At 41.6% G+C, this 24,822-nt stretch overlaps 1 protein-coding gene and 1 non-coding gene across 5 annotated transcripts in view; both read right to left on the bottom strand.

Moving 5' to 3' along the window:
- The window catches only part of MYT1 (myelin transcription factor 1), a 410,503-nt gene that overhangs the window by 369,900 nt on the left and 15,781 nt on the right, over positions 1–24,822 (bottom strand). The gene's annotated exons all lie outside the window — the stretch shown is intronic.
- TRNAM-CAU lies at positions 10,632–10,704 on the bottom strand. Its single transcript has one exon. It is a non-coding gene; the product is annotated as a tRNA-Met (tRNA).

The following is a 24,822-nucleotide window of genomic DNA, read 5'->3' as shown; positions in this document are numbered from 1 at the left end:
TTATTTATTGATTGATTGATTGACATTTGTTTACTGGAAAAGTTCAACTGGGTAGAGGCCCATTTTCAGTGGAGGCCCGGGGAGAAAAGCTCCAAATTATTACAAAACATTTTAAGAACAATAATTTTACAATCTTCAAAAATAAAACAAAAGCATATGCAGTTTAAATAATAATAACAAATTAGACAAAATATAAATAGTAAATGCACGTTTAATGAACATGCCAATAGCAGAACAAGACATAACCAATAAATAATGTGAGCTGTATACTCAATAAACAAATGTCTCTCATCTTCCAGGATCACTTTAACAAGAACGTTGGTTATGCCAAAACTACTTTACTGATGCAGTGGTGATGGTGATTAAAAATGAGTCTGTCTGTATCCTGCAAAGTTATATCTATATATTGTAAAATAGCCAAACTTGTAACTTAACCATGAACTGACAGTCAAACTAGAAATATACTCAACAGCAACAATAATTATAATAATAATATCATAAATTAAACTGCAGGTCTTTCAAAACTAAATCCAATGAATTCACCTCACATACATGCACTAACGTCTTCAAACAATGTCTAGCTCTAAAAACTAACAAATGGAACATCTTATAACCTGAGCTAACAGCAATCAACAACCCAGTCACAAAAAAAAAAAAAAAAAAAAAATATATATATATATATATATATATATATATATATATATATATATATAGCCACTGGGGATGCACAAGCCAGTACATTTCTTTGTGCCGGTCCCAAGCCTGGATAAATGGGGAGGGTTGCATCAGGAAGGGCATCTGGTGTAAAACTTCACCAAATAATTAATGCAGACACCAGTAAATATTTACATGCTGGATTGGTCGAGGCCCGGGTTAACAACGACCACCACCAGTACTGTTAGCCAACAGGATGCTGGCAGAAATTGGGCTACTGTTGGCTGAAGGAGGAGAGGAGGTGGAAGGCATGGCCAAAGGCAGGAAGAGAGGAGAAAGGCTAGGACTGTGGTAGTGAGGGTTGGAACTTTGAATGTTGGCAATATGACTGGTATAGGGAGAGAGCTAGCTGATATGATGGACAGAAGGAAGGTTGGTATATTGTGTGTGCAAGAGACCAGATGGAAGGGAGTAAGGCTAGGTGTATCGGAGGTGGGTTCAAATTGTTTTATCATAGTGTGGATGGGAAGAGAAATGATGTAGGAGTTATCCTGAAGCAACAGTATGCGGAGTGTTTTGGAGATGAAAAGGGTGTCGGATAGAGTGATGTTTATGAAGCTGGAAATTGATGGTGTAATGATGAATGTTGTTAGTGCATATGCTCCACAAGTTGGGTGTGCGACGTACGAGAAAGAAAAATTTTGGAGTGAGTTGGATGAAGTGGTGATGACTGTACTCAAGGGTGAGAGAGTGGTGATTGGAGCAGATTTCAATGGGCATGTTGTTGAAGGGAACAGAGGGGATGAGGACGTGATGGTTAGGTATGGTGTTAAACAAAGGAATGCAGAAGGTCAGATGGTTGTGGATTTTGTGAAAAGGATGGACATGGCTGTGGTGAATAAGTATTTTAACAAGAGGGAGGAGTATAGGGTGACATACAAGAGTGGAGGAAGATGCACACAGGTGGATTATATCTTATGTAGAAGGGCCAATCTGAAGGAGATTGGAGACTGTAAAGTGGTGACCAAGGAAAGTGTAGTTAGGCAGCATAGGATGGTGGTTTGTAGGATGCCAATGATCAAGAAGAGGCAGAGGAGTGTGAGGGCAGCCCCAAGGATCAAATGGTGGAAATTGAAAAAGGGTAATTCTGAGGTGGAGTTGAGGGAAGAGTTAAGGCAGGCAATGGGTGGCAGTGAAGACTTACCGAATAGCTGGGTAACTACAGCAGAGCTAGTAAGAGAGATGGCTAGAAAGGTGCTTGGGATGACATCTGGACAGAGGAAGGATGACAAGGAGACATGGTGGTGGAATGAGGAAGTACAGGAGAGTTTACAGAGAAAGTGGTTGGCAAAGAAGAAGTGGAATTGTCAGAGAGATGACGAAAGCAGACAGGAGTATAAGGAGATGAGGTGCATGGTAAAGAGAGAGGTGGCGAAGGCTAAGGATAAGGCATATGAAGAGTTGTATGAAAGGTTGGACACTAAGGAGGAAGAAAAGGACCTATACCGACTGGCTAGTCAGAGGGGCCGAGCTAGGAAAGATGTGCAGCAGGTAAAGGTGATAAAGGATAATGAGGGAAACATACTTACAAGTGAGGAGAGTGTGTTGAGGAGATGGAAAGAGTACTTTGAGGGGTTGATGAATGAACAGAATGAGAGGGACAGAAGGTTGGATGATGTGGGGATAGTGAATCATGAAGTACAATGGATTAGCAAGGAGGAAGTAAGGATAGCTATGAAGAGGATGAAGAATGGAAATGCTGTTGATCCAGATGACATACCTGTGGAAGCATGGAGGTGTTTAGGTGAAATGGCAGTGGAGTTTTTAACCAGATTGTTTAATGAAATCTTGGAAAGTGAGAGGATGCCTGAGGAATGGAGAAAAAGTGTTTTAGTACAGATTTTTAAGAATAAGGGTGATGTGCAGAGCTGTAATAACTACAGAGGGATTAAATTGATCAGTCACAGCATGAAGTTATGGGAAAGAGTAGTGGAAGCTAGGTTAAGAAGGGACGTGATGATTAGTGATCAGCAGTATGGTTTCATGCTGGGAAAGAGCATTACAGATGCGATGTTTGCTCTAAGAATGTTGATGGAGAAATACAGAGAAGGTCAGAAGGAGTTGCATTGTGTTTTTGTAGACTTAGAGAAAGCATATGACAGGGTGCCTAGAGAGGAGTTGTGGTATTGTATGAGGAAGTCAGGAGTGTCAGAGAAGTATGTAAGAGTGGTACAGGATATGTACGAGGGTAGTGTGACAGTGGTGAGGTCTGTGGTGGGAGTGACAGATGTGTTTAAGGTGGAGGTGGGATTACATCACGGATCAGCTCTGAGCACTTTCTTATTTGCAATGGTGATGGACAGGTTGACAGACGAGATCAGACAGGAGTCCCCGTGGACTATGATGTTTGCAGATGACATTGTTATCTGTAGTGAGAGTACGGAACAGGTGGAGGAGACCCTGGAGAGGTGGAGATATGTTCTAGAGAGAAGAGGAATGAAGGTGAGCAGGACTAAGACAGAATATATGTGTGTGAATGAGAGGGAGGATAGAGGAATGGTGAGGATGCAAGGAGTAGAGGTGGCAAAAGTGGATGAGTTTAAATACTTGCGATCAATAGTTCAGAGTAATGGTGAGTGTGGAAGAGAGGTGAAGAAGAGAGTACAGGCAAGATGGAGTGGGTGGAGAAGAGTGTCAGGAGTGATTTGTGATAGACAAATACCAGTAAGAGTGAAAGGGAAGGTCTACAAGAGGTTAGTGAGACCAGCTATGTTATATGGGTTTGAGACAGTGGCATTGACAAAAAGGCAGGAGTTTGAGCTGGATGTGGCAGAGTTAAAGATGTTAAGAGTTGCACTGGGTGCAACTAGGGTGAACATGATTAGGAATAAGTATATTAGAGGGTCAACCCAGGTTGGAAGGTTTGGAGACAAAGCCAGAGAGGCACAATTATGTTGGTTTGGACATGTGCTGAGGAGGGATGCTGAGTATATTGGGAAAAAGATGCTAAGGATGAAGCTACCAGGTAACAGGATAAGAGGAAGGCCTAAGATAAGGTTTATGGATGTGGTGAGAGAGGACATGCAGGTGGTTGGTGTGACAGAGCAAGATGCAGAGAATAGGAAGAAATGGAAACAGATGATCCGCTGTGGCGACCCCTAATGGGAACAGCCGAAAGAAGATGATAATGAGACCTACCTATGAACCTATATTGGATGGGAAATAGGAAATTCACCCCAGGGATCACTTCTGTGGCTCTGCTCGACAGTGGCACAGGAAAATAATTTTCTTGGGTGGCGAAAGCCAGGGTACCTTTGGCTAGGCTTATATAGGCCCTAGGGCCAATAGCCTAGTACCTACCTATGAACCTACCTATGAACCTACATATATATATATATATATATATATATATATATATATATATATATATATATATAAATTCCATCTCAGTGTTACTCTGTGATGCTCTAAATGTAACATTACTTGACCCTCCAAAACTATGATGTCTGACAGTCACCTCTCACTATTGAGTATCATGTTTTGCTACCTACCTTTACTCTAACATACTTAAGCAACCAATACTGTTACATCTAGCAGATATCTTTTATTTATCTCCCTAGTGTACACTTCATTTATTTTGCTTCTTTGCATCATATCCTATTTCTATAATGTTTTAACGTTTGAAATAACTACTACATTTCCTAAAGCTCATTCTTCATACATGTGTCCTAATGTGTCAGTCATTAGTCATCAGACTGAAGTCAGAAAACAGTTTAGGACCACCAGACACAGAGGCAGCCTGAGTTGACATACACTTAGTGGTGCTTAGCTATAACAGGAACAACAACAGTAGCAGCTATTTATTAACAACAGCACATTGTCGGCCTTCACTGTTAATTGGAATATGAATATTGTCTAAATGGGTTTTCACTCATGTTAATTTTGCATGTGTGTACATTATTTACACTTTCTGTACATTGTACCATTCAGTGTACATGCACACTGTAATATTCAATTTTCAGTTGCATACCATAGTCCATATTCATGGAGAATAACAAACTATCACAAGTTACCCTGTACTGATCTGCTGAGCTCAGCTGCTGTGTTGTTACTGAGGTGCAAAGGTGGGAACACTCATACATTTAGGGTCCTGAACTGCATATAACTTGTGTAGTGCTGATGCCAATGAATCTGCACTATGCAAGTCTTCTAATGGGGTAGTGTATCTGGAAGCACATTTGCAGACCCCACGCACAGATGGCCACATTTACATGCAGTGCTACACATCTTGTTGTGCTTATAGGCAGTGAGGGTGTCTGCAAATGGGACAGTTTTGTGAAGGATGCAGTTCATTATGAATATAGGCCTATGTGCACACTGTAATATTCTGATGTCCCTTATCAAAATGGCAATGCCCAGTAGGGCTAACCTAGTCTATAAAACATAAATACAATTAGAAAATAATAAGAAATGAAAACTGGCCATGAGATCAGTAACATTACAGGTGAAAGCATTGGCTGTATCTTATATTACTATTTGTGGTGAAACGTCTGTCCAGAAATGAACCTTGACTATGTACTTAATTACTTTTTTTTGAGTTATTTCCAGTTCTAAAACACACACACACACACACACACACACACACACACACACACACACACACACACACATATTCTCTCAGTGCATAAATGCATTTAGGTAATTTAGTGGATCACTGATTCATCTATCGGCATCTCCCATGGGCCTAGAAAAGAGAGGTGACCCCACACACAGATGTAGATAATCTCTGCACCCCTTCTGATTAATCTGATTAAATAATCAAAGTGTTAAAAACAGTAAGGTCATATCAGCTACATTAAATGTTTGTTTCTCATAGGTACAATCATAAAAGTAGGGCTATCAATACAGTCTAACATGATAAATGACTAACCAATTTAAATCATTATGTAAATCCCTAACAGTATACTCCAGGACACCGGTGAGTCTTCGGAGGCCTTGTAAGAAGCTTCAAAGCAGGTACTGCAGTTCCCACAGGTGTATTAGCTGTCTCTTGCTTGTACACTATCAACAGCCTGTGTCGGAGCCTGATAGAAAGGTGTAGCACAGCAGGTGCCCTGCATGTGTAGGAAAGTAAATGGGTGTGGAGTGATGACATGCACTCCAGCACTGACAACTCACCCTTTGTCACATGACCCTGCACGTGTATGAAAGTAAATGGGAGCGCAGTGATGACATGCACTCCAGTGCTGACAATTCACCCTTTGTCACATGACAACTTTGATTTCCAGATTGATGCTGTTGGCACAAGGCTAGCTGGAGGTTAAGAGCATGGAGACAGAAAAGCTGCCACTGCATATTTGGTTATGTGCATATGTATAACATATCCATCTGCAGGTATCAGGTCTATAGTGCAGGTCTGAGTAAATGAGAACACAGAAACTTTAATTGTTGATTTATCAGTCATGAAGATAGCACTAGAAGTATGTGTCTACTGACCTTGGTGAGACAGAAGACTGTTTTTTGCAGCAGTAAAGCATGACAAAATTGAAATTTGTTTTTCAGATGTGATGGCCTTATGCACAGTAAGCATATAAATGCCTCTGCATAGGGTATATCTGCCAGTTTATTATTCCTTCTATCAATAGAGGTAGCATCATTATTTCTACATGTGCTCAGCACCACATTTATTTATATAGTCTGTATTAAGCATTAGATATTTAGACATTTCGGTAAATTAAACTGGCATTTTCTCATTTTCATTTGATGTAGGACTATAATTAGGACCTTAGGAGTCATGGTGTTATGGAACAGTGTCCTCATAACAGGATATGTGCTGTTCTTTCACAACTAATGAAGGTTTAGCAATCTGTTGCACACGTTCTGCAGCATAACTACAGGACATTAAATTTATCCTCAAAAATAGTGTAACTGTACAACTTATCAAAATAAAATATGTCAGAAATCCTAAAATGCCAGTCCACTGTATAGAAAGAATCGCATAGGAGTAAATGTCTGATGCTTTTCTATTTAATGTCTGATGCACACAAATGTTTTTCCATAGATGCATCTAATTTTGCCAACTATTTCCTGACATTAGCAGGACATGCAGACTGGCATTTTCAGAAACTGCATTTGTACTATGTTTAATGCAGCTTTTCTTTGATTTATAAACTTGTTCTACAGTTAATATCTCACATTTTCTGTCCCAGCTGGTGTCCAGTTAATGATCCTAAGATTCCCTTCCCTATTGTTTTATTTATTTGTTAACTGAACGTTAAGTATCCACAGAATTTTCACACAGTGCTTTTGGCTTCTCTTGAACAAACTTTATTTTCAAATTAAGCAGCATGATTCACTGCCTTCCTTCAAAAGACGTGACTGCCCAGTCCCTGTCCTTGAAAAGGGAGATAAAGCTTAAGGTGGGTACTGACAAGGTGTTAATGGTCTCCTGGCCCACTTGCTTTGCATTTTCCATGATTCTTTGATCACTTTTCATGGCTAACCTGGTAGCACTATCCACTTAAGAGAATTGCTCAGAGTCACATAGTTGGCAAATGGGGGCCGAAGGAATCAAACAGTGGCCTACAGGAAGCAGCTCATTAACTGCTGATAGCCTTAATCTTCTGTGTTAACTGCCAGATGAGTTAGCTGCTGCTGAGAGCACCTGTGTGTCAGGTTTCACCCATAGTACATTCTTTAGACTTATCAGGGATTCATCATTGCTTGATGTCTGTTCCAGGCACACAGGTGATGTCATCAAGCGCGGCCTGAACTTTCGCCTTGATTTTCCTTATCGTGTCTCAGCCCCTTTTTGTGCCCGTACAGGCATTGGTACTGCTTACAGCAGAGGTTACTAATGCACAAATATCTCCCTCCAACATTGCTAGGGGATGTGACAACAGTATTCTTCTGGACACATGACACTCACTGCTATGGCTGGCTTTCTATGCTTCCAAACTCCGTCAGGGGCATAAGCCACTGCCTTCAGAAACATCTTGAGATGCCTTTCTATATTTATGCTGCTGTGTTACACCTGCAGTCAATGATATGTTTTCCTTTTTAAGTTCTTCTTTCTCCTAGATGTGTTGTGATATTACTGTATTTCTCTTGGGTGGTTTCTCAAACAAAAAAAACTCAGAGCCATGAAAATGCTGCATACTGCTAGTAGCATTTTAGTGTACTAATCTGAGTTATGCACTCAGAATGGGTCACCTCTGGATTCTGTGTGATTATTTGACCAGAAGCTCTTGAAATAGTTTGAATTATTGCTTCAAAGCATCAAGAACACCTGACAGTTTGTAAAGGGGTCATGCTTTTCAGAATTACACTCCTCTTTTGCATTGAGGTAATGTGTGCTGTCCGCTTCCCTGGTGCTGAAATCCACTGATTTCTGTAGCTGCTGCTCCTAAAACACAGCACACATGGGATGTAAAGGGCAAGGTCCTACAAAAAAAACACATTCACATCTAGTCATCAGTTCACAAACTCTACAAATATTACAGCAGAAGGTTTTTTTTTTTTTTTTTTTGTGAAGAACTTCTGCAAACTACCTCTGTCTTGACTAAAGCACATAAAATAATATGATAAAGACTACAGCTACCAGAATGCTCAGCTTTGGAAACTGCACTAGCAGTTCAGAAATGTTACACTTGCAGCACAGGGTCAGCTTTCTGCATGATTAAAACAAAACTGACCTTTCAGTGACAGACGTAAAACTGATGACATTGCTTACTGTGACAGACCCAAGAGCAAAACGTTGATTTATTTCTAGGAAATGAAATGTAATTCCATGGCAGTAGAATGTCAGTCACATTATTTTCCAGTCTCATTTAAGCCGTTTGGGTAAAGAGAGAGGTAAAACAATTTCTTCTCTATCTCAGTTTTTATCCACATATTTGTATACGTCCTGTACTTATCTGAATCTGTTTTAGAGATTTCAGCCTTATCCCCTGGTTACGATGGAGTGGAAACTGAAGTTACCATGGTGACAGTCCCAGGCCTGGGTTACTGTGGAGACAGTGAGGCTCAGTTTTGATATTAATTTGGCCTGTTTGAGTCATTTCACTATGTTAATGTCACCTCCTGTGTTCTTTGGGAGAGTGAGTAGCATAAAAATGTGGTAAACAGGATGATAAGTACAGAACAACATTACAGAGGCTGGAAGCTCTGTCATCATGCAGCACAGATTTGTCTTACAAGCTTAGCTGCATCTGTTACCCAGCTGTGTTAAGGGGAGGTTGTTCCAGCCCCCTTCCCATTCCAGTTGCGACAGCAGAATGTTGTTTCCATAAATATAGTGCTACTGCAGAAATGTGACATTTGATAGTACACTGTATCTGCTTAGTCCAATGCAGATGAGATACTGGGCCGATTTGGGCCAATCTCTCTGAATCTGGTTGTCACCCATTGTCATGCTTATCATTCTGAAGTCCAAAGGTGTTTCATGCCTCACTCAGGTCATGTAACAGGTAAACAGCAGCAGGATCTGTAACTGTAACCTGGCTTCATTGGTAAACCTGGACACATGCGCTGTGGCCATGAGATGAACTTATTCTGGTCAGTCAGTTTTTAGTATTACCTGCATCCAGGGTTATATAAGCATGTGGAGACAAGGGGCCTTCAGTTTACAAAGCATAACATTCTGAATATCTGGGATGGGGTGCATCAGTTTTGGAAACTGCTGAATACTGGTTTGATGCTCCCAAACCTACTCATTAAATTGCACAGTTCAGCTGCTTCCTGTTAAAGACCATATTTTGAGTGGATTTCTGCTAGTTAAGTACCAAACATTCTGTTTGCATTCATTGTAAAATCAGTGGATATGTACATTACAATCGACAGAGTGAAAACAAAAAAATCATCTTCAATGTCCTTGTTAAACTACCTGATCTGTATGCCAGACTTTACTAGGGAAAATCTGAATGTTGGAAATTGCTGCATCTCAGATCTTAGGCTGGAGCTTGAAATGTATCTCCTCTCTAGTCGATAATACAAAGATACCACCAAAATAAAATTTAAGTAAAAGTACAATATGTGTCAGAAAAGTCACCAAAATGTCCCAGTCTGTCATTAAGACAATACATCTGTTGTGAAACATAGAACATAAGTGACTTAATATGTGACTTTTAGGCATAGAAGTTAGAGTGAGAAACTAAAATATCATTGCTGCTTAGGGCAAACGTAGGTTTGGGCTCTAACATGACATAGCATGTCCCTGCTGCTTCTGTCAGCTGAGCTGGTGTGTCGCTCCAGATTTGTTTGCTGTGAAGGTGCACACCTTCTTCGCTGAATGGGGCTAGTCTAAGTTGACTATTATCAGACTACCACACTTCTCAACTGTCCAGATTTTCATAGTATGTTCAGATTTTTGCCTCATATTTTTGATCTGTTTCTCATAAAATTGTGTTTTTTCTGGCAAATCATTGGCAAATCACTGAGAATTGACATCAGAAAACAATGACAAACATTTGAGTTTCTGACTTCGTACCCTTCATAAAATTCATGCAAATGCAAATCCTGCTATTCTATCAACTTTCTAAGTTTGTAAGTGCCTTTGCCCCCCCCCCCCATTATTTGTGGCTTTGTCTAGATTTCTTGCTCTAAAATGTTGGGGGGTGTGCAGACTACCTACAGCTAAGGGTTTCCCATACTTCTTATGTTATACCCACCCCCAAATACATTCTTAATTTATATACCCTGAAGTAACCCCCTCCATAAGTGGCACCATGCCAAGTTCTTTAAAATCTTTTAATAATGCTGAGCTAACTAGCACAGGCACTTGCTGTGAAATATGAGGATGTTGGACACTAGCCTGATTTCATAGGTTCATAGGTTCATAGGTGAGTACTAAGCTAACTGCCCTTGCGAGCCATTTTAAGCCTAGCCAATTATCCCTTGTGAGACTCAAACCCTGCACCTTGTGTTTGTAAGGCAAACACCTTAACCATTAGGCCACCCTCCCAACCCAAATTTGAAATTGCCCTGTGTGAGGATCGAACTCACGACCTTCAAATTATGAGACTGACGTGCTACCTACTGCGCTAACAAGGCAATTTGAGATTAAATGCACAAACTGTCTGTGATCAGGCTCCATTGATGGTAAAGCATTGTCCCACATAGTCACTTACTTCCATCAGCAAAGTCTCACGTTGTTGTACTTTATATAAAAGTCACCTGTTTGTTGGCATTTCTGTTTAGAACATTTTAGTCCTGTAGCCTTCTAAGCCATAATGTGAATCACTGTAAGAGGTTTGAATTGTTTAATCTTCCCACGTGAACTAAGGAGTTACTGGTGCACAAGTTTTCTCTCAGGATGGGTCACACAGTGCTGGACTTTGAAATAGAGCACTTGGTGCGCTGACTTCAGCCTATATGGTACACAGGACAAGTGTAGGATGTGGTTACAATGAACATCAGTATCAGCTCTCAGTAAGGACATAACCAACCTAATTAATCTACCTATCTGAGTACACATTAGGTAACTACAGATCTTACTTAAACACCAAATGCTTCATAAACCTCATACAAGTCATCTTATCTCTTGTCCATGCATTCTGAATTCACTGTTTTTTAACAAGAAACATGTTTATTAAATTATCACTTATGACAGAGGCAATCATATTATATAAAAGAAAACAAACCATATTGGCATATTTTCAGTTGTAAACATTATACATCACTTATAATTTATCTAGTCATTGTCAAACATTACATAGCTCATTCAATTCCTGCCTTTCCTTAAACCTCATTCATCCTTCAAAACATTATTCTGCATGTATTGTTCCCAAAATTCCTACCCTTTTCTAAAGATCCCATTTCCAGTAGTTTTATCTCTGTTACTGCATTCACTGCTTCTGGTACAGTTGGTGTAGACTTTGATTTCCATTTTCTAGTAATTTCTTTTTGGCAGCCACCAGAATAAAATTCAGTAAGGCAATTCTATGTCTAGGCAATTCTGATTCTGTTTCACTGCTCAAAAAATCTTTTCCTTAGTTACATTATTTGCTTAACCAGTATTTCTGATAGAGTAGTCTGCAGGTAATTTTAAAGTCTGCTGACTCATTATACTCCCAAAAATATGTTCCCAGTTATCTGTTTCTTCCCCATCATGCCTCCAACATTTGCAGTCTACTTGATGAAAAATTCTTTGGAGTCTGTTTGGGGTATAAAAATACATATGCAAACCCTTCCAAGCAAAGATCCTATATTTTCTAGACTTTGTTGTGTATTTGGAAGCCATACATATGTCCCTCCATTGTTTCTTTATGAATTGCTTATCCAATCTCTCTTCCCAATCCTTTCTAACCTCTTGGATTGATTCCTATAGTTATCATGGATTATTTTATATGCCCTCCTAATTACCTCTTTTTTAACTCCTTCACTGTTTTTGATCTTACAAACTACTCACTAAGTTTTTCTAATGCAGTCATAACCCTGTCTGTAAAAAACTGCTTTTTACATTAACCCTAACTGTGACAATTAGGGAGAGATGGGCGAAGGCTACCAGCCTAGTCAAACAGAATTTGATATATAATTCTGGCATTTGCAAATAAATGTAAAATACAGGCAAGTTTTCTTGAGTGTAAAAGAATATTGTGAAATGTGGAACTGCCAAATATGTGACACCATTGCACTCTACTGGCCCAGTGAAGCATGTTGTGACCCTTTCATGTTAGATTTTGGCTCCCGTGCATCTGGATGAAGGTTTCATGCCCATTGTTTTAAGGTTAAAGTTTATGACCAGAATTTAGATGTGGAATGTGCTTTATTGCTCTGGTTTCTGTTAGAATATACATGTGAAATGACTTATATTGCTGTAAGTTTCCAACCAGGTGTTAGATTGCTAAATAATGCAGTTTGTTTGCCTGGGAAAACCTAAATGTAAACATGATATAATTTGGGAGGGACCCAGGAGACATGTTTTGTTAGTAATGTTTAAATACTATTTCTCACAAGAGACTGGAAGCATTTTGATCTTGGATATCTAACTCAGCACTCTGCCTTATGCTCACATGTAAGTTTTAGCACTGTGATGTCTTGTAGGAATAGTTAAAGCTAGTAAATATTAATTAGGTAATTTTCTTTTAAATCAGACCTGTCCTACGGTATTATTTTAAGTTTCTGTGTGATCTCTGAACTCTTAGATACCTCTGTGGTGTAGTAGTTGTGTCTTGTGTTTTAATTATTTATTATTAAATATTTTTAAAACCTTCTACCTGTGGCTGGTTTATGTAGAGATAAATTATGGTTTAGAGTACATTATATATTTATAGAGTTTACTGGCTAAGCCCTTCCAATAAGCTTAGACTGTATAGTCACATTACCATTGGATGATACTATTGCACAGTAATAATTGGACACCCTTTTAAGGGCCTTTTAGTAGCTGATATTATTAACTGTGTGGTGACAGTAATTACTACCATATAGTCTGGGTAAAGGGGCACAGTTGGAGAATCTGTGTCAGCCTTTCCCAGGAGTGTCTGTGAAGTTGTATAAATATTTATCTCAAAGTGTGTGTGTGGTGTGTCAGCTACTTGGCAAGGACATGAAGCACTGGTTGGACAGAGAGGGTACTGGAGGTTTTAGCTTGCCCAGCTAGGCTGAGACCTGGACCCTATAGCTGTGCCAGTGGGGAGTCTTATTGGGGACCTGGTGAGCAAGGGAGCAACCAGCCACAGACCGGACTGTGATCTCTGTGTGCACTTAAGGGAAATTGTACTTTACTGTGTGTATTTGTTATCCTTTTCTGTTCTATGAGACAACCTCCCTGGTGTTAGTGGTGAGGATTGAGGCTCCTTGATTGCTGGGCCAGGGCACGGTCGTCACACTAACCTAATGTCTTATTTCATATCGGCTTGTCTTACTGTCACTCCTCTTCTCTTTCAAGTGGAAGCTACTACCATTTTAAACACTGTAGAGCTCCTTGAGAAATGTAAAAGTTCATCACTTAGTCTCCTCTTCCTTTATTTACAGCTACAAATGTTACATTCCTTAAAGCTCTATAAGATGGCTTGTGACACAGATGACATGCATGTTTTCATACGTCTGCAGTGATCTCCCTTCCTTATGCACATGTCTTGTGGAAATGCAATTCCTTGAACTGCATATGTCACTTAACATGGACAGGAAGCTTCTGTCCTTATACAGACATTACAATATCCTGTTTCTTGCTGGTGATGTATCTTCCTTTCAGCCTTTCTTCCTGTTAGCTGTTGTTACTTGCTTACATCTAGGCCATTGGAGGAAAATAGACTAATACTCCTTACACCTCCTGTGATTGGTACTTTCCCCTCAACACACGCACTCACACACAGATGCGCACCCCCCCCCACAAAGTTACACACACAAACACACACGCACACACACACACACACACACACACACACACACGCTCCGCACACACACACACACACACACACACACACACACACACACACACACACACACACACACACACACACACACACACACACACACACTATATATATTTTCACATATTTATTTTATTTTATCCTGTTGCTTCGCAGCTGCACCACTTAGCACTTCCTCAAACATAGCAGGTCTACATCAGCATGGCTTTGCAGATTGTTCAAGGGGTTTGAGGCAGATAGAGACACATAAGTTATTATGTTTAGGCTACAGAGTAATACAGTTCATGTCATGCAATGCTAAAACACAGAACAAATTTAGTGGAATGAACAGTTATACTTTGAAAATTGCATCAACTTCTCAAAGTAGTATTTTATATAGGTGGCCTTTTTTCAATATCTTTTTTATTGAAAATATTTCAGGATGCTTATAAATTGTTTAGCTTCCTTCGGTGTAACTACTCATAGCATTAATCAAAATTCATGTTAATACTGAGATTACTATTACATAAGATAAAGAACATTTACAGAAAAAAACACCAAAGAAAATAACACCTCTCTCTCTTCTGCATCTCCTTAGAGATAAGCAAGCATCATCACTCACAGGCCATCCTCTATTTTAATTACATCTAAAATCTACCTGCTTTAACCCCCCCCCCCCCTTCAATAGACTGTGAATTTGGTCAAAAACGACTTACTTGACTTGAATACGCCTTCCACTTCCATAGCCTCATCACAAATTCCTAGAGTGCCCATTAAACCTCTTTCTCTCCTTCCAGTCTCCACGTCTCTTCACACATCTTTGTTTCCTGCTTCCCATGCAGTTTCATGTCACCTTTCTCACCCAGGTAAGTAGTGCTTATTTACTAAAACACAAAACGTGCTGCTTTTTTCATTACTGATATAACCGTTCCTTGGTGTTCAGTCTTTCTTCCTCCTGAGTCTGCTATCCCCTTTTTTCATCCTGTCTTGCTGGTTCTTTCCATACCCCCACAATTCTCTGAACCCCTTCCTGACTTTACTGCTGCACTAAAACTGAATATTATAATTTTTTCCCTTCACATTTCTAACATATTGCCCCTTCACCTTTACTCCTCCTCTTTAAACCTTCTCAACATTCTGTAGCACCAGGGCAGAATCCGCTTCATATCATATATTGGTTCCACCACCTTTAATGTCCTAGCATCCTAGCTATCTGCCATTCCTTGACCCTGATGTGATCTTACCTTATCCACCATCTTTCACTTGACAGCTTCCTTCCACTCTAAGTACTTATAAAGCAGTCTTACTCAACGTCCCTTTCACCTTCCTTTTCCCCTTTTTGCTTATGCTGGTGTATCTGATTATTCACTTCACGTCTCTTTTTCTCCTTTAAACTCAGTGGTCTTAGATAATGCCTTGTGTACAAGCTAGTCTCCCTCCCTCCTTCCCAATGTGTCTTTGTAGTCCATAAAACCTGTAAGATAGCCTAAATTCTTCTTCAGAACTAAATCCCTCCCTTTCAGTTTGCACTGGCCTGTCTTCTTACCTATCATAAGAGTTAACATTCTTGACTAATAATTCCATAATTTGTCTCTCCTTCCCAACTTGTAATATTGCTTTCCTGTCTCAGTTTCTTAACTCCATTTCCAAGCCTTTCTCAACCACTTCCATAACATTTATGCGATCCCCTCTCACAAACTCACACTCTTTCAATTTCCACTCTTTTGTCTTCTCACTTGTTATAGCAGTTAATAGTCTATTGCATGTTTTTGTTTTAAGGTTCATTTGGGGACCCTACAAATTGATGCTCTTTGCAGGCACCCCTTTCACCCATGCTTTCTATGTCTCAGAGGCCATAGTGACAATATCCCCCTATCCCGCAGCCAGTAATATTTTAAACAATGAAAAGGCTTTATAACATGAAAAACACCATCAATATAGGATGCAGTATGAGAATATATTCTGTCGGTGATAGGAAAAGAATGTGTTCCGCCACTTGGCATACGACTTTTCATTTCTCAGTTATATAATATCCTAGTGGTTATAAGTAAAATAAGTGAGAACATGAGCAACCTTTTTCTAAAAATATTTGTTAATTTTTTATAAACATATAACCATGGCTAAGAAGGGCAACAGTCCATTTGGATGCTACAAGTCACTCTTCAAGGCTTGTTTCAGGATAAAAGGCAAACAATCAGCAATTCCAGAAAATCTGAGTGAATGATTTCAGTACAAATGTACCACAGGGCACTATGGGGTGGTAAAGCCTGGAAGGGCACTATGGGGTGGTAAAGCCTGGAATTTTTGTGAGGGACTGCTTTACTTTTGTTATAGTGGATAACGTTGTGACTTTTGCATTCATTACTGCACTTACTGATGCTAGTACAACAATAACCTAAAACACACAACTTGTTTCCTTGTGGTCACCTAATTTCATACTCCAGTAACAACTTGCAGTGATCTGTGTCTAGCAGAAGTTAAGTGAATACTCATATTCCCCACATGTACTGCTGGTGTTACACATACTACACACATGGGACAGCCTGCCATATGTTACACTGTTCTCTGCAGCTCTGCTGATTTACTTTCAAGTTAATAAATAAGGGTGAAGGGGAACCTAAACTGTAGACATTATACATAGAAAGCTGACTCTCATCTTTTTCTTTAAAAGTACATTGTACTGTCTGTATCACTTTTCATGACTGCCTCATACTTCCTTCACCCTTCCTTTTATACCAGTACCTCAGACTGCTTTCTCCCTTCATTTTATACTAGTACCCCAGACTGCCTTCACCCTTCCTTTTATACTAGTACCCCAGACTGCCTTCACCCTTCCATTTATATCATTACCCCAGACTGCCTTCACCCTTCCATTTATATCAGTACCCCAGACTGCCTTCACCCTTCCATTTATATCAGTACCTCAGGCTGCCTTCACCCTTCCATTTATATCAGTACCTCAGGCTGCCTTCACCCTTCCATTTATATCAGTACCCCAGACTGCCTTCACCCTTCCATTTATATCAGTACCTCAGGGTGCCTTCACCCTTCCATTTATATCAGTACCTCAGGCTGCCTTCACCCTTCCATTTATATCAGTACCTCAGGCTGCCTTCACCCTTCCATTTATGTCAGTACCTCAGGCTGCCTTCACTTTCCACCACTTTCATCTCTGCATTTCTTCTGAGCGTCACTGTTTCCATTACCTGAATAAAGACCCCCAGTAGTTTCTGCTCCCTGAATCATTTTCACTCCAGTGCCTTTATTTATTTATTTATTGAATTGTCCATCCATCCATCCATCCATCCATCCATCCATCCATCCATCCATCCATCCAACCATCCCTCCAGCTATCCATCCATCCATCCATCCATCCATCCATCCATCCATCCATCCATCCATCCATCCATCCATCCATCCATCCATCCATCCAGCTATCCATCCTTTGTTGACAAGGTTAGTCCAAAAGGCCAGCAGCCTCTTTTCAGGGGTCCCAAAATAATATTCATCCTGGTTAGGAGAAATTTGGTCAGGGCAGTGGAGAATTTCCCCATCTATTATCAATAAGTGCCATGGGATCTCCTACATTGTCATCAGCTACAATTAATGTGGGACCACAGTTTAACATCTTTATGAAAGAATGGCACACTCAGGAGTGCAGGACTTCCGTAATATTGCACTACCGTGTCTGTAATGGAAAACTAATCCATCTACCTACTGTAGGACTAAATATTACAGCCTTCTGACTTCCAGTACCACATGTAAGTGTGCTGCCTGTTGAGTTACTGACACTTACAGCCTGCCTTACAACATTAACTACCTGGACCATCGCCATCTGACTATCTTACATTACTGGAGCTATCACCACTCCAGTGCCTTACAATCCCAGAACCTTTGCCGCCTAATTTCCATCTACTTCATGAATCACCATCATCCCTGTACCTGCCACTACCTGAACCATTATCACCCCTGTACCTTCCAGTACCTGAACCGTTGTCACCCCAGTGTCTTCTGGTTTAGGAACCATCAACACCGAATGATTATATCCCCAATCATCAGCATCTCTTTTTTAAAGTACTTGACAAATGACATCCTCACTTCCTTACATTCTGTGACACATTACCAACTCCCTACCATATGCTGACTGAGTCATCACCCCAATGCTTACTACTTCACGAACCATTGGTTCATAGCTTCATAGGTTGGTACTAAGCTATCGGCCCTAGGGCCTATACAAGCCTAGCCATAACAATTCCCTGGCTATTTCTTCCCAGAATATTTACTTCCCTGGTCCCCTGTCTAGCAGGATGACTGACGTGATCCCCGAGGTGAATTTCCTATCTCCCATCTGATCGTCAAGGTTCCTTTTGAAGAGGGCCAAAGAGGCGCTGCTTGACATGTATGGGCAGTCTTTTCCAGAGTATGGGGAGTCTCTGGGTCAGGAACCTATCCCTCCAGCATGTTTGGTATATTGTGACGACAAGGTTTAGATTCCTAGAGAGTGTGTCTCTGAGAGATTGGGATTTCTCTATCATCATCATCCCAGTGCATTTCACTCCCTTAACCATCAGCACCTCTTCTTTATAGTACTTGAAAAAAATTGCCATCGCAGTTCCTTACACTGCCTTGCATTCTCTGAATCATTACCACTACAATGCCTTGTGCCCTCCCATCATTACCACTACAATGCCTTGTGCCCTCCCATCATTACCACTACAATGCCTTGTGCCCTCTCATCATTACCACTACAATGCCTTGTGCCCTCCCATCATTACCACTACAATGCCTTGTGCCCTCCCATCATTACCACTACAATGCCTTGTGCCCTCCCATCATTACCACTACAATGCCTTGTGCCCTCCCATCAATACCACTACAATGCCTTGTGCCCTCCCATCATTACCACGACAATGCCTTGTGCCCTCCCATCATTACCACTACAATGCCTTGTGCCCTCCCATCATTACCACTACAATGCCTTGTGCCCTCCCATCATTACCACTACAATGCCTTGTGCCCTCCCATCATTACCACTACAATGCCTTGTGCCCTCCCATCATTACCACTACAATGCCTTGTGCCCTCTCATCATTACCACTACAATGCCTTGTGCCCTCTCATCATTACAACTACAATGCCTTGTGCCCTCCCATCATTACCACTACAATGCCTTGTGCCCTCCCATCATTACCACTACAATGCCTTGTGCCCTCCCATCATTACCACTACAGTGCCTTGTGCCCTCCCATCATTACCACTACAATGCCTTGTGCCCTCCCATCATTACCACGACAATGCCTTGTGCCCTCCCATAATTACCACTACAATGCCTTGTGCCCTCTCATCATTACCACTACAATGCCTTGTGCCCTCCCATCATTACCACTACAATGCCTTGTGCCCTCCCATCATTACCACTACAATGCCTTGTGCCCTCCCATCATTACCACTACAATGCCTTGTGCCCTCTCATCATTACCACTACAATGCCTTGTGCCCTCTCATCATTACCACTACAATGCCTTGTGCCCTCCCATCATTACCACTACAATGCCTTGTGCCCTCCCATCATTACCACTACAATGCCTTGTGCCCTCTCATCATTACCACTACAATGCCTTGTGCCCTCCCATCATTACCACTGCAATGCCTTGTGCCCTCCCATCATTACCACTACAATGCCTTGTGCCCTCTCATCATTACCACTACAATGCCTTGTGCCCTCCCATCATTACCACTACAATGCCTTGTGCCCTCCCATCATTACCACTACAATGCCTTGTGCCCTCTCATCATTACCACTACAATGCCTTGTGCCCTCTCATCATTACCACTACAATGCCTTGTGCCCTCCCATCATTACCACTACAATGCCTTGTGCCCTCCCATCATTACCACTACAATGCCTTGTGCCCTCTCATCATTACCACTACAATGCCTTGTGCCCTCTCATCATTACCACTACAATGCCTTGTGCCCTCCCATCATTACCACTACAATGCCTTGTGCCCTCTCATCATTACCACTACAATGCCTTGTGCCCTCCCATCATTACCACTACAATGCCTTGTGCCCTCTCATAATCATGCTACCCTTATTCTCAATATCTCACTGTGTTATACCTCATGAATGAAGATAATTCTGGTGCTTCCTAGTACCTGAACCATTACAGCACCAGTGCCTTATACCTCCAGACACAGCCCCACCTCATTGCCTTATACTTCTTGAATAATGACCACCCCTGTGCCTTCTGGTATCTAAACCATCACCAGCTCACTACCCTGCATTACTTGAACCCTCATCACCCTTGTTGCCTTACAACCATGAATGATTAGCACCCCAGTGCCTTCTGTTTAGGGCTGCCAACTTTTCGTGTCAAAAATTCTGAACATTTACATGAAGGCAAAATGCGTGTAGAATAGAAATGTGCATTAACCTCCCCTTGAGGGGATTGTCGTACAATATTACTGTACTCAATCAAGCATTCTTGTGTTCTTCAATGTCAGTGACAGTGTCCCTTAATTCTGGACTGTCCAGGAAAATTCTAGATAGTTGGCAGCCCTACTTCTATTACATAAACCATTGTCATCACATGACCTTCTAGTACATGAGCTATCACTTCACTGCCTTACACTCCCACAACTATCAGCATCCTCATTTTAACAACTTAAAGACATAATAAGCATATCTAGTACATTTTAAGTGCATGCATCACTGTATAGACCCTCTAAAGCTACCTTTTCTTTTACCCTTTTTGCATCTGTCTCATGCCCTCTTGAATGCTTTTGTTGACTTCCTTTTCACTACCCATAATCCACAACCCTTTCTGTGAAAAAGTAATTTTGGAGGTCCAAGGAGTAGTTAATACATACAACCTGCTGTTTCTGGCTGTTTCTGCCCCCTTCTTTCCCATCTACCTGACACAGTCTTGATCACCAGTGTCATAGCCCCCCATCTCTGCTGGACTCAGATGAGAAAAGTCCTATCTCATCTATCCTCAGGCCATATTTTACCACCTCCCTGTCATGGATCTTTCTAGTAGTTTTTTCGCTAAACACCTTATAGTAGCCTGATGCTCTTTTCCTTATATGGCCTCCTGAATTGCACACAACATTTAGTGTTTAGTCTGTCCAAGACCATGTAGAGTGAAAACATTACCTCTTTGCTCCTGGAATATATCACCCCAGGGATGTACCTCAGCATTCTCTGTTGTGTTACCTCTGCATCTCACTGTGCTCCTGGTGGCCTAGTTCAGATATGATCAAGACCCACAGAACCTTTTCTTGCTCTGTTGCCATTGGCTCCCTTCCCTCGTGAAATTTCACCGACACTCAGCAGTCACCTTTCTACTCACTTTTAAGCCTTTCCAAATCCCTCATTAGACACTTTCCCATTTATTCACTTTTACACCTTTCCACATCCCTCATTACACACTATTCCCAGCTACTCACTTTTATGTCTTTCCGAATCCCTCATTAGATGCTCTTCCCATTATCCACTGTTGCTTTTTTCTTTCTATCATAAGCAAAGAGGCTGATTTTGTTATCTATTTATAAGTGGTTACTATGCCTGCAGTTCAGGAGACCATTGAGAAGGTTAGCCCAGATTTGCAATTGCACCAAAGCATTGAAAAGTGAAGCAATTTGCTCAAGGTTACACAGTAGCCAAACGAAGATGAGAGAATCAAACTCTGTACCACAGGACTTAACCAAACGAAGATGAGAGAATCAAACTCTGTACCACAGGACTTAACCAAGTGAAGATGAGAGAATCAAACTCTGTACCACAGGACTTAACCAAACGAAGATGAGAGAATCAAACTCTGTAGCACAGGACTTAACCAAATGAAGATGAGAGAATCAAACTCTGTACCACAAGACTTAACCAAACGAAGATGAGAGAATCAAACTCTGTAGCACAGGACTTAACCAAACGAAGATGAGAGAATCAAACTATGTAGCACAGGACTTAACCAAACGAAGATGAGAGAATCAAACTCTGTAGCACAGGACTTAACCAAACAAAGATGAGAGAATCAAACTCTGTAGCACAGGACTTAACCAAACGAAGATGAGAGAATCAAACTCTGTACCACAGGACTTAACCAAACGAAGATGAAAGAATCAAACTCTGTAGCACAGGACTTAACCAAACGAAGATGAGAGAATCAAACTCTGTCCCCCAGGACTTAACTCATTAATATCTCATAGCCTTAATTCTGTGTACTGATTATCCTACTTCATTTGACATATCTGAAGCAAACACAGTGAAGAAGACAGGGCTGAGGACAGACTCCTGTAATACTTCGCTATCACTTTCCTAATTTGTAATATTGTTTCTCTAGCTGCTACACACTTTGTCTTAATATTCAGCCATCTAGCTATTTTATTCCTCATGATTGTCCCCCATCCCCATCTATTTTTCCTATTCATCTCCTGTGTGGGATCCTATCAAAAGGCTCCCTCCAACCCCCCTCTAGTCTTCCTATCAGCCTCATGTATTGGATCCTAGCAAAAGCTTTGCTGAAGTCCAGGTAGCATCTTTTGCTAAAACCCTGTCAAGTTCATCTTTAACTCACTCACAAAGCTGGATCATGTTTGACTGGCAGCTTCTTCTGGTCATGAACCCATGTTAGATGCTGTCCTTTAAAAAGACTACAAGCCTTTCCCTTAGAATTCTCTCGCCATGATTTTTGATGTTACTGTTGTTAAAATAACAGGTCTGTAGCTCTCTTGACTTTTTGCTTCCCTTGCCCCATTGAACAAGGTACCACACCTGCTATCCCCTAGTCCTCTAGCTCTTCTGTACTACCCAAGGGGGTTGGCCAACACTCTGGACAAAATTCTGGGGACAATAGGAGGTGAATCACCTTGTGCTTTATTTACCCTCTATAATGGCAAACAGTACCCTCTAAACCTCCTTCATTCCTCTTCTGGTGTCTCTTCATTTGTTCTATTCATCTTACCCTACCACCCACCTCCACCCCCAGCATGCTACCCTCCCCTTGCTTTCATTTATGAAGACTGATGCAAAGTATTTATTTAGACAGTACACGGCTCTGGGATGAGAGAGAAAAGGAACAGATATAGAAATTGTAAGACTCTGAGTAAAAGGAGAGGGCAGGTACAGTGTGAAGTACCGTAACGAGAGGGTGCAGGCAGTATTAGGTAATGAGGAATGAAAATGCAGGTTACATATGACATTGAGGAAAAGAGAACTCTAACAGCACGGGATAATGTGCTCAAGCAGCATGGGAGAGTGACAAATGTGAATGCAGGCAGGGTGTTCAAGCAGTGTGGGACAGTGTGGAACATAAAGGCAGGCAGTGTGTTCAAGCAGTGTGGGACAGTGTGGAACGTAAAGGCAGGCAGTGTGCTCAAGCAGTGTGAGAGTGTGGAACGTAAAGGCAGGCAGTGTGCTCAAGCAGTGTGGGACAGTGTGGAACGTAAAGGCAGGCAGTGTGTTCAAGCAGTGTGGGACAGTGTGGAATGTAAAGGCAGGCAGTGTGTTCAAGCAGTGTGGGACAGTGTGGAACGTAAAGGCAGGCGGTGTGCTCAAGCAGTGTGGGACAGTGTGGAATGTAAAGGCAGGCAGTGTGCTCAAGCAGTGTGGGACAGTGTGGAATGTAAAGGCAGGCAGCATGGTCAAGCAGTGTGGCACAGTGTGGAATGTAAAGGCAGGCGGTCTGCTCAAACAGTGTGGGACAGTGTGGAACATAAAGGCAGGCAGTGTGTTCAAGCAGTGTGGGACAGTGTGGAACGTAAAGGCAGGCAGTGTGTTCAAGCAGTGTGGGACAGTGTGGAATGTAAAGGCAGGCAGTGTGCTCAAGCAGTGTGGGACAGTGTGGAACGTAAAGGCAGGCAGTGTGTTCAAGCAGTGTAGGACAGTGTGGAATGTAAAGGCAGGCAGTGTGTTCAAGCAGTGTGGGACAGTGTGGAATGTAAAGGCAGGCGGTGTGCTCAAGCAGTGTGGGACAGTGTGGAATGTAAAGGCAGGCAGTGTGCTCAAGCAGTGTGGGACAGTGTGGAATGTAAAGGCAGGCAGCATGGTCAAGCAGTGTGGCACAGTGTGGAATGTAAAAGCAAGCTGTGTGCTTTAGCAGCATGGGATAGTATGGAATGTAAAGGCAGGCAGTGTGCTCAAGTACTGTGGGAAAGTGTGGAACGTAAAGGCAGACAGTGTGCTCAAGTACTGTGGGACAGTGTGGAATGTAAAGGCTGACAGTGTGCTCAAGCAGTGTGCGACAGTGTGGAATATAAAGGCAGGCAGTGTGCTCAAGTACTGTGAGAAAGTGAGGAATGTAAAGGGAGGCAGTGTGCTCAAGCAGTGTGGCACAGTGTGGAATATAAAGGCAGGCAGTGTGCTTTAGCAGCATGGGATAGTGTGTAATATAAAGGAAGACAGTGTGGAATGTAAAGGCAGGTAGTGTGCTCAAGCAGTGTGGGGCAATGTGGAATGTAAAGTCAGGCGGTGTGCTCAAGCAGTGTGGCATAGTGTGGAATGTAAAGGCAGCAGAGTGTTCAAGTACTGTGGGAAAGTGTGGAATGTAAAGGCAGGCATTATGCTCAAGCAGTGTGGGACAGTGTGGAATATAAAGGCAGGCAGTGTGTTTTAGCAGCATGGGATAGTGTGTAATATAAAGGCAAACAGTGTCCTCAAGTACTGTGGGAAAGTGTGGAATGTAAAGGCAGGCAGTGTGCTCAAGCAGTGTGGGAGAGTGTGGAATGTAAAGGCAGGCAGTGTGAAATACTGACAAAGAAACATAGAACACTGGGTAAAAATAAGGTTCAGGCAGTATAAGTCAATTGAGAAGGGGGGC

The sequence above is a fragment of the Protopterus annectens genome, chromosome 12.part0, assembly GCF_019279795.1.
Source record: "Protopterus annectens isolate FY-2018-M chromosome 12.part0, PAN1.0, whole genome shotgun sequence".
NCBI lineage: Eukaryota > Metazoa > Chordata > Ceratodontiformes > Protopteridae > Protopterus > Protopterus annectens.
The sequence above is the reverse complement of the archived record's forward strand: the minus strand, read 5'-3'. Positions and strand labels throughout refer to the sequence as shown.